The sequence below is a fragment of the Chrysemys picta genome, chromosome 7 (genome assembly GCF_011386835.1).
Source record: "Chrysemys picta bellii isolate R12L10 chromosome 7, ASM1138683v2, whole genome shotgun sequence".
Classification (NCBI taxonomy): domain Eukaryota; kingdom Metazoa; phylum Chordata; order Testudines; family Emydidae; genus Chrysemys; species Chrysemys picta.
The window spans coordinates 80,361,888-80,377,270 of record NC_088797.1 but is presented as its reverse complement, the minus strand read 5'-3'; positions in this window follow the sequence as shown (position 1 = coordinate 80,377,270).

The window sequence follows — 15,383 nt, the reverse complement described above, 5'->3', positions numbered from 1 at the left end:
TGATAAGATCACTTATAGGAAGAGATGTTAATATTATGTTTCTAATTCTATATAGCCCAATATTTGCTGACTCTCCCCCTGCTTCAGATAAAGGGCTGCAGGACTGGACTCCAAGTCAGTGCTCTAGTCCAAATGAGAAACTTGCTGGATGCAATCCAGTAGATTGCAGTTTTGCCTCTGACTTCTCTATTAAGTAAAGTTTAGTTGACCTGTCAACCATAGGGAAAATGTCATATGGATAGGGTGGAAAGAAGCACTTTTGGTCTTCTTGGAGTGGATAGAGCATAGCAGTTGGTGAAAGCATCTGAAGAGTCTCTGGGCACAGGTTTGGGGTGGAGAAAGATAAGGGCCTTGGCAAAGGGTTAAGATAGCAGAAGGGGCATGTAGATGAGTCCTCCTTGGGCTTTTCCCCCTTTGGGTTGGAGCCTCTGGACACTGGGTGGACCCAGCGCAGTTCTCCTTTCTTAGTCCTTACAGTGAGCTCTGCCCTTTTTGAGCCTTCTCTAATTTCTTTACTGCTGTGAACCAAAAGGGAAATAAAAAAATGTTCCAATGAAACCAAGAATAAACTTTACTTGAAGCCAGCTCAAAAAAGAGACAGTCAGCAAGCGGTTCTCCTGTTCTTTGGAGGTGCCTGCCTGCGTTGTGGTTTTACAGGTAGCCAGGTAGCTGAATCAAGCTCTCCCTGTCAGGCTTACCTTGGGAGTTCACTGTACTCCTCATAGGGCTATGAGTGAGGATCGCCGGTATAGGAGTTCCTCCTGCCGCTTCAGGAGCCACTCTAGCTGCTTCTGGCTCAAGGTGTCCTTCTCCACCTGCTTCCTGCTTTTTAAAGGCCTCCTCTCTACCGCATGATAGGCAGGGGTGGGGTTACCTCTGCACACAGAGCTTCTCTATCCTCTTCCCCATCAGAGTGGGATTTATACACCCCCATCACAGAGCCCCTGCGGAAGAGAAAGCTGGGACATACTTAAGTATCTTTTATTCATATAGGGACAGATCCTATTTACTTCAGCTGGAGTTAGGGTACTCAGTGGCTCTGAAAATCAGGACCAGAGGTTTCAAGGGTTTTTTTAATAGATTGTTCCAAATACAGATCGAGCAAAATGACTGGGTTTGTGTCCAAATCCATCCTGAGTCAGGGATTTTTGTTACTTCACCTCTAGTATAATCTGGAAAGAGCTGTACCTGCAGAGACAGGCAAATAATTTAGCTCAGGTAAAAGGTTGTTAAGTAAAATTCCTAATGCTTTGGCCAGTCTGGGCTTCTTGGTTAACACGATAGACACACACATGTGGGAACCACAAGGTTCCTGGTCCTGGTTTGGTTTGCAGTAACATACTAAAGAGATACGTTCATCGAGTCCAGGCAGTAGCTAGGGACACCACTAACTGGCTGTCTAGTTACCACCAGCCAGACAAAAAAACATCTACTGCTTAGCAAAGGTGATGCCCATCAGGATGCTTGTGCTGAAGACTGACTTACTGATTTCTTTTCTTGCTGTGCTGCTGGTAGTAATAGCCATGAGCTGCTCGATTCATGCTGCTGAAAGTTTCCATTCTGAAAAACAGCGGACTGTAACAAGAAACTTACATATGGGAAAATAACAGAGTGCCATGCCGGGCTCCATTATGGCAGTTTTAAGTGAACTACATTGAATTTGATCTAGAAAAGATGTTATGAGTACAGTATTAGACTCTGACCGCTTGAAATAACGAAGTGGACTGTAACAGCCTTTATTCTCTGGACACATAGGGCCAAATGCCATGCTGTAAGATATCCAATAAGATAGTGAGATTGCCCAGAGAGTACATTTGTTGCTTTTCACACAAGGCTAGGTGAATTTTGACTTAAACTGGCTTTGTTTGTTCATTCATTTTTGGGTGGAAAAGAGACAGATTTAGTGAGAGCAAAACATTTTGTAAATCCATGTCAATATCAACTTGTTTTGCTCAAAACTCTAAAAATATTCCCCAAAAAGTCTGAATGTTTCACTGACATTTTTGAAATGAAACATTGATTTTTTTAATTCCAAATAACTTTCAAAATTTCTTTTGTTTTGTTTGAAAAACTAAAAAGTGCTCAAAATTAATCATTTTGAGTCCAATAAAATGTTTTATTCAATTTAAAATAAATGTTTAGTTATTTTTTAATTCACCACAATTTTTTTTTAAGTTTTCGGTTCAACCTAAAATGATTTGCCTCCCATCCCTCAATTTTTCAGAATGGCTAAGGAACCAAAAAAAAAAAAAAAGGAGAAAGAAAAAAAGAAAATCTGTTGTTCGCCTTGCTCTATTTAAAAATTTAAGAAGTTAGGATTAATGATGTAATATTAATGCCAAAATTTCCAATGTTTTGCAAAGGATAATGCACAGCAAGCAGGTGCTAGCAAAGTCTAAGTCCCACAGTATTAGCTTGCCAACTGTCCTCCCATTTAGATTGCTAAGCCAAACTGATATCCACATCTGGTTTTTCTACCCCAAAGGAAAAAGTATCTAGATATTTGTCTTCACACATCATGAATACTTTGGTCTTTTTGAGATCTTTTTCTTCTATCAAATTTATTTTGTCTCCTGTTCACAAGTGTTTGATAGACAGCCCCAATCTTACCAACACTTACGCACATGCCTAACTTTTCTCCTGGGAGTGAAGTTTGTATAAGTGTTTTCAAGACTGGGACTAAGTCTCCAAAATCCTGTGTAGTTCCTCTATCAGTTTTTCCAGCTTTTATATGGTTACCATAAGAAGAAAACTCACCTTCAGATGAACATCAAGATATACTAAGCCAGATTCACTGCTGACATAAGATGGTGTCAATCTAACTCCAGTGGCATTACTCAACTTTACTCTAGCAGTGAACCTGGCCCATTGATCCAATAGGTAAAAATATTAATGGAGGAGATGCAGAAGGAAAACCTATTACCAGAGAGGCAAGTGTGCTTTAATCATTCTAAGCATCTTGGACCAATACAAGTCCAACAGCCGTCAGAGGACAAGAAACTTGTCACTACTGATTTGACCTAGGTGATGGGGAATTGGTGATGGGTAACACTGAGTCAGCTGTTTCCCTTAATGCCAGTCATTAATTATACAGATTTACTTCACTGTATAATAGTCATGAAGGAAGGAAAAAGCCCTCAGATTTGATAATCTTAAACACAGGTATCACCCTAAGATTGAATAACATTATTTAGAGTTAACTGTAAACAAAGACAGGACTCGTTCTTGCAGTATTAGTGCAAGATAAGAAGCATCTAATCTAGAGAAAACAATTACTTAGGGCTAGCTATGTGCTTAGCAACATGTTCCCTGCCACACTGCTAAATGTCAAAGCTACAGCCATGCTTCCCCGCTATCCTTTAAGTTGGAAATCAGCTTTGCCATTTATAACACATAGCATTTTACTGAGGCTCCTGATTGGGTGATATTTTTAGACGACGGATGAAAGATTTGTAGGTTAATAACTGTGCAGCATTCCTGTATTATGTTGGCTTTGGAGAGGCATTGACAATATAACAATATTGAACACTATTTATTTGTTCTACTCTGTGCTTTACTGAATTCATCATCTTATTCTGGCAACTTTTAATCAACTGAAGCAAAGTTCAGAAGAACTCTCATTAACACCAAAAGCCTATGTGCAACATCTCGAATAAAATTCAATTAAAGATCACAAGGTTGGTAATTGACAAAGCAAGAGTTCTTACGGTGGAATTAACCAAGATTTAACAATGCTTGCATGTCTGATCTCTTATGTAGACATATATACTTAAACAGTTTTATTATCTATTGGTATATTACCCTGCTAGCTTTCAAACTCTCAGTAAAGTATTTGAATAAAATAAATACAATTTAGACTGGATCGTGCACTGTTTACTCCCTGCATTCAGTGGGCATTTTGCTTGAGTGAGGAGTACAGGATCTTGGCCCATACAGCTCAGTCATGTAATCACTACTCACATAAGTTATTTACCTGTATTTGCAGGATTGGGCCTATAGTTTCCAGAACATAAACTTGCCTTTTTTTAAAAGGCTCAAATAATGTATATAGAAATGCAATAAAAAGTTGTCAGGTATCTTCGGCACCATTTTGTATTACAAGACGCTTGTCATATTAAGAGTAGGAAATAAACACTGCACACTATCTTCCAGTTGAAACATAATGAATATTACTAATACTACGTTCATCATTCGTGCGGTTTATATTTCATGGTGTGTGAATACGTCATGCCTCTTTCATTAGCTGAAGCAAATATACTTCTAAGTATAATCTTTTAATCTTTTCTCCTTGGAGATAATTTTTCACTGAAATAGACACAGTTTAAAGAAAAATATTATGGAACTATGACCAAGATTCATAAATACTTATGAGTTGGCTCTTTGTTTTACACAATAGTTCTACAGATGATCAAAAGGGACTCCTGAAAGGAAAGAGGCAGACAGACATTTTACCTTATCTGAAAAGAGGTGGAACAAGGAGAGATCAGGAGATTAAAATAAATACACTGTTTTTCCTCTTACTCTCCCCCTATTGCTATCTATGCTTATATAGATATAGATAGATCCAGAATAGTCAACAAGGAACAGTACACATCCAGTATAAGCCTCTTTAATCGGCTGTGATTGAGAATTTATAAGACGCTGTATTCCAGACAGACTTCTGGGGATCAGAATAGTGAACAGACCTGACATACCTCCTTAATTCTCTTAGGCTAAATCCTGCAGTCTTTACTCAGGCAAAAAACTGTCATTGAAAGTTTTCCACAGGTTAGCACTGCAGGTTTTAACCTATTGATCTTAACCTCTTACTTCTGTGACACCTTCATCCATATCTTCCCCCCCATTTTAAACCAAATATCAGCTTTACGTAATATATCTCTCCTAAAAGGTTTCACTAACTTTACAGAACGAATTGCCTGTATTATGATACCACTAGGGAACACCACTCATGGAAGCTGTGAAAAAATATCAATATTCATATTGCAAATAACTGCATGTGAAATGTGATATTTACACAGCTCATCACAAATCTGATCCAAAGCCAAGTTTCACCTTTTTCACCAGCAACTTGATTTTTAATAATTCAGTCAAAACTTTTATTTGCAGTGTACTAGACATTGGTTGACTGCTGCTGGAGGCCCCATCCAAAGAAAGTTGTACTTTAGGGGAAAAGAACAGTGGCCTCCAAAAGATGCCTACAAAAAGCACCCATGATCAGCTACTGGAGGAACCAATATCAATTAGTCTTCCACGGGCTTGATGGTCCAGGAGCAGGCAGAAGCTAATCAGGGCCCAACAGGCAGGATAAAAAGGTGTGGCTGCTGAGACAGATATTACAACCTCATGCAGTATCTTTGGGGAAACATATTGTATTAAGGCTATGAATGGTTAATCTATCATCATGGGTCAGGGATTGTATGCAACTCCAGGGAGAAGAGATGATACGAAGGGTTGCCACACCTCCACCAAGAACACTGCAGGGTGATTAGGGTGAGTCAGTCAAGTTGTAAACACCTCCAGAGAGGCACCATCCCTGGGAAGTTCTGCATATACTGATACAGTCTGGGTTTTCCAGAGACCAGACAGAGAACCGTCTTTTGGCATAAAAAACTGACCCAAGGCCTTTTTTCTGATCCAGAAAAGGGACAGAACCTTCTGTCGAAGGGGGCCCTCAACTCTTACAGAAGGGATTGGAAAGATTTTGGCCTACTGGGTCCCCATAAGACTGAGGGGTGATCTCTGATAAGCTTTAAGCATCCATATAGGAACCTTTATTGTTTTCATACATTTTCTTGTAATGTTTTTACCTTAAGAATAAATGTGCTTGCTTAGAAAGATGTGTGGTGAGTTGTAACTGCTGGCAATACACTGTTCATAGCACTTGAAGAGAAAGCAAAGCACAGGCACTGGCCTTTAGGCAGACTGGCTTGCTGGGGATATCACAGTGTAAGGCAGGGAGCTGTGCAGTCTTAAAGCCCCCAATCAGGAGGGAGAGAGAGACAGGACTCCATCTAAGAGAGGTGTCAGCTGGTAGCCAGAAACCTTAAGTGAGTGCTCTCAAGGGACCACAGAGGGGGAATACAGGCACAGTTACCCTGAAACTGACGGCTGCTTCCTCCAGTGGGCAGTTCTAAGCATAGATGACTTATGCCTCCTGATACAGGGGGTGGGGAGTACAATCTAAAAGGGAGGACACTTGACCACCCTATGTGTCTCCTCAGCCCAGAGACCTCCCTGCCCTGCCCACAGTCTGGGGCCACTGCACTCCCCCCACCCTACCAGAGTTACCTGTAGGCAGGGGAGGGCCTCCACCCTTTTCCAGCTGTGCCTCCCTGTTGGCATATTCGGCCGCTCTCCCTAACAGTCGGGCCTGGATGGGAAGTGGGAGGGAGCCACTTCTCCCACTGACAATTACCTGCATTGCTGATCTGTTAACTGGATTATGCCAGTGTTCAGAGCCACATCAGAAAGCTTCCAAAATTCTTCAGTGCAAGGTTGTAAAGCATTAAACTATTGTCAGCATGGAAGCCTCTTGTGACTAGGCAGCATGTTTTGTATAGTGTGAAGGAGAATACTAAATATTCCAATTCCCGCAAAAGGAGAAGGGAATTGTTCATCATCTGAGGCCTGTGATGAAATGGGCTCTACAGTTATTCTTCAGTAATTCAGCCAAACATACTCAGGTGTCTTAGTACCAAGAAGTAAAAGTCAGCCGCCTCCAATAAATGCTGTTATAATCAACTGAAGTCAAGAATGCCTGAATCAGAATGGAAATACATGCACCTACTTTCACTCTTATGTTCTATGAAAAGAAATACACATTCTGATGTAGTGTACATTAGAAAAGGTTTGCTGGGATGGCTATACAGGTATAGCTATCCCGGCAGGCCCTTCTAGTGTAGATATACTAGCAGCAAAGGCCTGCTTTCGCTGGCATAGCTTATACCAGTTACCAGCAAAAACATTTTCCCCATTATAACTGCATTTACATTGGGTCTTTTGCTGGTATAAGAAATGCCTTTAAAAAGCCAGCATCCCTAATCAACATTGTGATATCAGCAGAAGTTTTAATTGTAGACCTGGCTTCAGACAGTCCCTCCAAGGTCTGAGGCAAAGTCCATTGAAGTCAACAGAATGAACTCAATGGAAGTCTATGAGCTTTGGATCAGAACCCAGGCCTCATTTACTACCTGGAGCCCTACTGACCACTGAAACAAGTTAATTTGAGTTAGTTTTTCCTAAGAGAACATTTTAATTGTCTATTCTATTTTTTAGTACTAATATCAAAAAACACCTATGTAAGTGAGGTTGCAAAGCCTAAATTAAAGACCCTTGTAATGTCTAAAGATTTAGTAATATTCAAATGCTTAAAAGGAATAAGATCACCCTAGTTCAGAGAGACAGTGCAGAACCTTTCTATTTGAAGTCTGACTGATGTGGATGCTAATTATGCATCCAGCTAGGTGGGTCAGTAACAGAGCTGGGAGAACTGCTTGATAAAAGAAATCAACCCTTCATACATTTAGGGTTTAGAGGCAAACCTAAGTGAAAAGCCACAAATAATTCTGATTTCTGTTACTTTAGTTTATGATCATTTATTGCCAATACGCCATAGTGTTAGACATCAGTTCATAAAGAAGCTCCTTGGGGTAGTATATAACATAAAATACTTCCTTTCCCTAGGAGAAGAGGGGCGGGTTGCAGTACTTGCTGGAGCCCAAAATAGATTTGGGGTTATTGGTCTGTCCCTTAGCAAATTGATTAGGATTTCAAAGCAAAACACTCAGATGATTCTGAAGGTGTTCATAAGAAACCATTTTAATGAGCCATGAGTGTAGTGGCAAAGTGCTAAGAATTTCTCATGTCCCTTTAGAATGGAAATACAGGGACACCCTAAAGGATTACGGAGGAACAGCTTCATCTCTCTTATATCTTTACTATTCTCCCTCAGACATGGCCTTTTCTTTCTCACCGTACTCATATGCATCCCAGGCTCGGAACCCTTCTCCCATCACATGCATGTACACTAGAACTTGTTGCTCCACTTGAAGAAGCAAGAGGAGAGGCAGTAGCAAGGGACTGTGGCTTCAAAGAGCATGAGAGACACCTCTCTGCTCCTGGCCCAATAGCAACCCCCCAGGTGCCACAGTCCAAATCTAAATTCAGAGTATACTCAACTTTAGGATAAAAATTCCTGCACTTAGCAGAAATATTAGTGAGCAATAATCAATGACAAGATGTAAATTATGGCATCATGCACTTTTCTCCCACTCTCAACTTTGAATCTTCCACCATTCCACTACTACAGATACAATAACCTCTCAAAGCCTGTGCTCCCAGCCACTACCCTCACCTCATTCCAATCCCTCCTAGAAACTCATTTCTGCCGTGTTATCTACAAGAAATGAGTTAACAACAGAACAGGAGGATCAGCAGAGGCACATACCTAAACTGAGGAGTTGCGTGATTTTATTATTGTCTTACCACACCCACTGCCACTTTATTAACTGCCTTTGTTAACTCTTTGGGGTAGGGATCTTGAGCCTAATTCTGCCCTCAGGTGCACCTAGGCAAACCATTGATGTCTATGAGGTTTAAGTCAGTGGGTATAGCATTGTGTTGAGTTGGTAAAAACAAAAACATACACCAGTGTTCTTCTAATAAAAATAGGCTTTGAATAAAACTTTTGCCAAAAATTTCATATAATGTAATTTGATATTTTTCAACAAAATGATTCAAAACAAACTGTTCCCCCCCCCAACCCATTTCTTTCTCTTTCCCCCCCCCTTTCCCTTCATCCCCCCTTCCCCCCCTCCCCCCAGAAGAGGGACATAGCTCTGGAAGGGAACTCGAAACCCCCCCAAAATATTTACATTTCACCCTCTTTTGTGGGGGGAAATAAAGGAAAACAGTTTTCATTTCATTCAGCATTTTTTGTAAGAAATAATCCCAGCTTTTTGACCAGCCCTAACTCGGTGCAAAAATGGTGGCATTCTACCCCTCCTGTCACCTACTTGGTACACTTTTAGCTCCCATAAAAAAAATATATTTTGCTTCACAAGGAGAGGAAGGACGACTTTGTGGTGAAGGCTCTGGACTGGAACTTGAGAGAACTCACTTTAATACCTACCTTTGCCACTAACTTCCTGTGTGACCTTGGGTAATTTACTTACACTTCTATGCCTCAGTAACCATTCTGTAAAATGGGGTTGAGCCACTTCCTTCCTCCCATCCTTTGTTTCGCTTGTCCATTTAAGCTTCACTTCTGGCAAGACATATGCCCATGCTTAATGAACTCAAGGCAAATCCTCAGCCAGTGTAAATGATCATAGCTCCATGGACTTAAGTAGAACTATAACAATTCACACCAGAAAAGAATCTGCTCCAATGGAACTACTTACAAACTTAAGTTAAGCACAGGAACAAGTTTTTGCAGGATCTGGGCCTTAATATTGTAAGCACTACAGGGCAGGGACTGTCTTATTATGTACAACACTTAGCACAATGGGATCTTCATCTCAGTCAGGAGTCCCTAGATGCTTCCCTAATACAAATAAATAAAAATCATTGTTAAATATAACTAACTATAACTATAACCATATCATTACTATTTAGATGTTCTCTTTTGTAAAAGAAAGTCCCAGTCCTTACTTTCAATTTAGTATATGTAAAAAATCTAAACTTATTTATTACCGGTTATTTTTAGTATTTTCCTTTTCAAAGACATGCTGCAGAGTTCAGCAACAAAGCCAGCTTAAAGCTTCTGCTGTGTGCATTTTCTTTCTTCCCCTGGGCCTTCTCCTAAGCCCCTGCTGTGTGGCACAGTGTTTCAGAGATGGCTAGTCTTCTGAAGTTTTATTTTCACTTTAAAAAGCTAAATTTGGAGGTGCTCCCAATTTAGCTTTTTCAAGGAAAAACAGAACTTGAAAGCAGCACAGTTGTCTCTGAAGTGCTGGAACAGGCAGCTACTGAGCTTGAGAAGAATCATGGTGCTTGTCTTTGAAGTCCATCCTGGTGTTTGTGGGTGGCCAAAGTTAAAATGAAAATGCCACACTCCTTCCCCACCTGGCTGCTGCATGCTACAGAAGTGACATGCTTAGTTATTTTCTATTGTAAAATTAGCATTTGAGATATAAGCTTCCCTCTCTATAGCCCAGCAATGATCCTGCTCATCTCTTCTTGCAGCTTCTCTTTTAGACATAGTTTAGACTAAATAGAAACTAAAATCTAATCTGACACGTTCCCCACAGAAAATTTAAATCTTAAAGAAGGCACAAGCCAAATTCACCCCAGTGGAAGTCTATTAAAGTCAGCAGTGAATTTAGCCCAGATGTGTGTGCACAGCTGCTGGTTCTCCTGTATTTAAAAAGGAAAGCTCTTTGGATAGAAAATTCAGGATAGTGATTTGTTCATGTGACTAAGTCAATAGGCTTCAGCAGCTAGCTTGGTCTTATTACCTGGAACTGCTAGTAGGCAGTTTGAGTACTCCAACATTCCTCCTCCTTTTCTCATTAAACTAAACCTGCTATAAGACATTTTATCAGAATGAAAAGTGACCTGTACAAATGCATTGATTCTAAGAAATCATTTCATATGATGTAAAGATGAAAGTATTCAGAGTTTACAGAGGAAAAAAGATAAACTCATACAACTAACAATTCTCCTTAATTTAAAAAATAAAAACCAGCATTTCCAGAAATGTTTACCCATAACATTCAACAGGCTCCCTACCAGCATTTGGCAAATAAGCAAAAATGGATTTAATTCATTAAGAACAATTTAAGACTGTATTTCTTTCCTTAATATCTAGAGCAAGCTTGAAACTCCAAAGATCTTTGTGTTGTTACCATGATGAGTTACCATTGAGAGTCCAACAAAGTACCACACCAACTTTTCACTTTGGAGCCACAGTGTGTCAAGTTTTAAAGAAAATGTGATCACCAATTTAAGAGGGGAGTGTGGCAGAATGTATTATCCCTCAGCCACCTGGGCCAGTGGGGAATATGGGGAAGGTAGAGAGCCACAGGGATGCTGATGGGAAAGCAAGAGTTAACTGGGGAAGCTTAGAGACATGTGGGGCTTGTTAGCCTCCAGAGCATGATATAACAAGAAAGTCTGCTGCTAGATATGGTTTATCAGCCCAGGTTCTTGGTAAGGCAAAGGCAGTTTTCTGGGAGTTTTAGTTGGGTTTCCTGCTGGGGCAGGGAGCACCTATAGTGCTAGTTTACTTTCCTTTCTAGCACTGAAAGGGCTTTCCAGGACTCCTTGGTGGGCTCCTTCTGGAGCCCAGAGAACCTTGTCTGCCCCTTTGGGCCCCAAAAGGTCTTTCTAAACATGGGCTATTTGGCAACTTCCTCTGGAGCAAGAAGGGACCTTGTGTATTTTTGCCTATGAAGGCTCTAGTCTATCTCAGCAGAGAAAGGATCCAGAAACAAGGACTGTCCCAAAGTGTTAAGCCAGGGGTTCTCAAACTGGGGGTCGGGACCTCTCAGGGGGTTGCGAGGTTATTACATGAGGTGTCACGAGCTGTCAGCCTCCACCCCAAACCTTGCTTTGCCTCCAGCATTTATAATGGTGTTAAATATATAAAAAAGTTTTTTTAATTTATAAGGCGGGTTGCACTCAGAGACTTGCTATGTGAAAGGGGTCGCCAGTAAAAAAGTTTGAGAGCCACTGTGCTAGGCACATAGCTATACGTTTGCCACAAGGGAACTAGCTTGTGTCTTCCTGAGGAAACAAGGAATGCATTAGTTACAGGGAACAGGAAGTTGTCTTGGGAGGGCAAGAAATTTGGCAGAACAATTCAGCCTAGTGCTAAGTTTCAGGGCCTAGTCACAGTGGGGTGGAGTCCCTTCTTTCTCCATACTAAGGAACTACAGTAACTCCTCGCTTAACGTTGTAGTTATGTTCCTGAAAAATGCGACTTTAAGCGAAATGATGTTAAGCGAATCCAATTTCCCCATAAGAATTAATGTAAATGGGGGGGTTAGGTTCCAGGGAAATTTTTTTCACCAGACAAACGACATTACATATATATATACACACACACACACACACACAGAGTATACGTTTTAAACAAACAATTTAATACTGTACACCGCAATAATGATTGTAAAGCTTGGTTGAGGTGATGAAGTCAGAGGGTGGGATATTTCCCAGGGAATGCCTTACTGCTAAGTGATGAACTAGCAATTGGCTGAGCCCTCAAGGGTTAACTCATTGTTGTTAATGTAGCCTCACACTCTATAAGGCAGCACAAATGGAGGGAGGGGAGACAGCATGGCAGACAGAGACAGAGACACACACCCTGTGTGTGTGAGCAAGAGATGCGCATTGCCCCTTTAAGTACACTGCCTTTTTAAGTAGATCAGCAAGTTGAGACAGCAGCTGCTGCCAGCATGCTCGCTCCGTCCTGAGCCCTGTCGTGTCTGTCCCCACCCAGCTCTATAGAGATGGGGTAAGCGGGGGGCAGGAGCAGGGGGAAGGGGGGCACCCTGATTTTAGCCTCCCTTTTCCTCCCCCCCACTACAGCAAGCAGGAGGCTCCTGGGAGCAGCTCCAAGGCAGAGGGCGGAAGCAGCACATGGCAGTGGGAGGAGGGACAGCTGAACTGCCAGTAATTAGATAGCCTGCTGGGTGGTTGTCGCACAGGGAACTTAGGGGAGCGGGGAGCTGATATGGGGGCTGCTGGTCCACCCTGGTTCCAAGCCCCCACCAGCTAGCTCCAGCAGGCTGCTCTTCCTGCAAGCAGTGGACAAAGCAGGCAGTTGCCAACAACGTTATAAGGGAGGATTGCTCAACTTTAAACGAGCATGTTCCCTAATTGATCAGCAACGTAACGACGAAACAACATTAACTGGGATGACTTTAAGTGAGGCGTTACTGTATAGGAAGATGATGCTGTCACAGGTAGTTGTGATTTAAAAACAAAAGAGACAATATAGCCATTGTACTTTATTTTCCAAAGCGCACAACCAGTTTTTTTTCCTGTATTAGAGAGCACAATGGCACTTGTTTTCCACTTAGCCCTCAATCCTAATTTCCTCCAGCAGCTTCTAGACAATATAATCAAGACTGTGTCCTGCAGTTGCCAACACTAATACAAAAATTCTCTTGCAGTAATTATTCTGTAACAGATTTTCAAATGTTGAGTGACAACGAAAGGCCAGGAGGAGCTATCCAATCCAGTGGAAAAATCTAATAAGCTGACAATAGATACAGAAAGCTTCACAGCCTTCAAGCAGCAGAGTTTCCATGGCATCATGTGGACCATGGGGGTTGATTTGACCCTATTTTATTTATGGATTTTCTGTATAGACAGTTGGCAATGATGCTTTGCCAAACAGGAGAAAATATGCTTTTAGGCATATGCTTTTAGGAGGCAGCTGCTAGGAGGTGGTGTGGCCTCATTGACATTCACCTGATTCTATTTTCCAAGAGTGCATTTAACTTCTGAAATGTTGCCCAGTAATAAATTAAAATGTACTGCTTCAACCATGTAACTTTCCTTTCTCCACTTGGCAGTATATTCATTTCTAGAGCCTTTTTCTACAAAAGATTAGTTGGTGCTGCCATTGAGAGGTCAAGGAATAAAAACCACGAATGGATTCTGGTCTCGGAATGGCTGAAGCTTTATTATGTAAAGCACCAGCAATCTCAACACCTATCACCCAACAATCAAAATCAGGAGCATCCCTAGCCCTTTCGCTGGACAGGGAGGAAAACGCCTTTGGCACCCACCCAGTGGCCAAGCATAAAAGAGGCCAGCCAATAAGAAGTAGAGCAAAAAAAAAAAAAGCTGAGCAGAAAAGCAGATCAGCACTCAGAACAATTGCCCTGCTCACCCGCCCCTAGAGCCAGCCCTTATCAAATTAATGCAATGGGGCTGATTCACTGTGCAATGGCCTTAAACAGTTCATCTACACTGCATCTGGGAGCATATCTCCCAGCCTGGGTCCACAGACTTGGGATGGCAGGGCTCATGCTAGTGTGCTAAAAATAGCTATGGAGATGCTGCAGCTTGGCCTAGAACTTGGCCCTCTCAAGCCTGGGGGAAGGGGACTCGAGCTTGAGCCACAACATTAAAGCAATGTCCACACAGCAAATCCCTTTACAAGGCTGCCCTTTTCTTGCATTTTTTTTCAATGCCTTCTGCGCAGATATGTTTGTCTTAAACATCCAGCAGGGCTGTTCTCTTTATCTTGACTCTGTAATCATTTCACAAAAGCCAATAATCGCAAGAAGGCAGAGAGTGTATCTAGATCCTTAGGTGCTGTGAATTTATGACTGTGTATGTACAAGAATGTTTTTCGAGACCGGGCTTACATGCATTGAGGAAAACTCTTGAGACATGTAAAATACATACTGTTCTTAAACCAAAATAGCCATCCCTCATTTGCCAGTGCATTTGTTACCAGGACATCCCCCTCTCTTTTTTGAGAGGTCAATGTAAACAATTAGGTGTTCAGCCATAGAAATGGAGTTGAAGTATTCTGGAAAAAAAGGTCTGTAGGACTGTCTGGTGAGGGTCTTCAGTGACCACCAAGATTTTTTTTTTTTTAATTTCCCTCCATGGTTTTTCCCCAGGCTCCTGCTGTCTCCATGGTGAATTAGCCACAGAGCTGTGACCACCCAAGAGTTAATAGAAAATTCACAGAGTTTATTGTTAAAGAATTTTGAAGATAGTTAAACTTCAATAGGGTGGAGCATTGCTCAAATTTTTAAAAATATGTCAATATTTTGCAGTTTCATTCAAAACAAATCTGAAAGTAGCAAGGCTATCTCCAAGAGAAAGTGTTCCTCTATCGACATCATTAGCAACAGTAAAAACTGCTCATGCTTGTGAATTGGAATGCACAGCAAGTCTGATTTTCAGCAATGTTCATGTGCAACTTGCAAACAGTTTGCACGCACAGTTACTTAGGTACAAGCATTTGCACCTACAGTTGCAGTCAATGGAAGATGTCAGTGCTCAGCCCCTCTGAAAATCAGGCCCTAGGTGTTTAAAACCGGGCACCCAAAAAAAATTGCCACTTTTCCTCTCTCTCTCCCCCGCAAATTTTTTCAAGAGAGGATAGTGCATCAGACAGCATATCCTGGGAAAGGGGAAAGTCAGCCTCTGTAGGAGTTGAAAGCCAAATTTGCACCTGCCTATCTTCTTTGAAGTCAGTTGTACTGTACCCACTTATGCCTGGGTCATATTTTGCTCCTATATCTCATTTCTGTGATAGGGCAGTGGAGGAGTTCTGCAGTGGCATCTCTAGAATCTTAAGTTTCCAGTCTAGGAGAAATGGACACCTGATATTTCCTCAGCAACGTTTTAGTCCCTACTGAACTGTGGAGGGAGTACAAAGTGGTTCTGACTAGCGATTCAGAGCTCAGCAG